Source organism: Otolemur garnettii, unplaced genomic scaffold (genome assembly GCF_000181295.1).
Source record: "Otolemur garnettii isolate 467f Iridium unplaced genomic scaffold, OtoGar3 scaffold00310, whole genome shotgun sequence".
In the NCBI taxonomy this organism is placed as follows: domain Eukaryota; kingdom Metazoa; phylum Chordata; class Mammalia; order Primates; family Galagidae; genus Otolemur; species Otolemur garnettii.
Window position 1 is genome coordinate 407450 of NW_003852705.1, and position 1099 is coordinate 408548.

The 1099-nt window shown below is 45.4% G+C and overlaps 1 protein-coding gene across 3 annotated transcripts in view; it reads left to right on the plus strand.

The window, feature by feature from the left end:
• LRCH3 (leucine rich repeats and calponin homology domain containing 3) overlaps window positions 1–1099 on the plus strand; it is a 126981-nt gene that overhangs the window by 13045 nt on the left and 112837 nt on the right. The gene's annotated exons all lie outside the window — the stretch shown is intronic.

Sequence of the window (1099 nt, forward strand, 5' to 3'; positions counted from 1 at the left end):
GGGCCAGGTTTGAACCTGCCACCCTCAGTGTATTGGGCCAGCACCCTACCCACTGAGGTACAGGCGCCTCCCATCATCTTCAACTTCTTTCATCAATATTTTATAGTTTTCATTGTTATGATATTACTATATAGATATCTATGTTGGTTTTCATGTAAGGTTTCTGGCTTGTAACTCCCATAGCCCTTGTTACAGTCTTTTGCAACAATATTGAAGAGCTTTAGGCTTCAGAAGCAGGCCTCAGGATATAGAGTATCTCTCTTTCATCGTCTTCTGCTCTCCTTTAACCAGCTGAAGGCAGAACTCTAATCTGATTGTTCCTTCACAAACCTCCTTCCAGACAGGGTCCTGCCGCTGAAGGAAAATACCCTAAAGGAAAGAATGCTGCACAGAGGGGCCAGAAAAATCTGAACAATCCTTGCTGATTTTCATGCTCAATTTTTTACCATGAGATTATATCCTTTTTCCCCCAAGAGCATTTCTACATGATTGTCAATAATGCCTATGTAATGAATCCTTCATAAAAATCCAAAGGACTATGTTCGGAGAGCATCTGGATAGCTGAACTCATGTAGGGTGGTGCTGCAGAGAGAGCATAGAAGCTCTGTGCCCCTTCCCATACTTCACCTTATGCATCTCTTCATCTGTATCCTTTGTAATATCCTTTATAATAAGCCAGTAACTGTGTTTCCCTGAGTTCTATTAATTGCTCCTGAAGATTAATTGAACGCAGAGTGAGGGCTGTGGGCAACCTTAAGGGACTGAGCCCTCACCCTATGGGATCTAATGCTATATGCAGGTAAATAGTGTCAAAATTGAATTGGGGGACAACCAGCTAGTATCAGAATTGACGGCTTCCTGGTCAGGAGAAATTCCCACATATTGGCTCGGCGCCTGTGGCTCAACCGGCTAAGGCGCCAGCCATGTACACCTAAGGTGGCGGGTTCAAATCCCCAGCCTGGGCCTGCCAAACAACAATAATGGCTGCAACCAAAAAAAAAAAAAAAAAATGGCCAGGCGTTGTGGCGGGTGCCTGTGGTCCCAGCTACTTGGGAGGCAGAGGCAGGAGACTCGCTTGAGCCCAGGAGTTGGAGGTTGC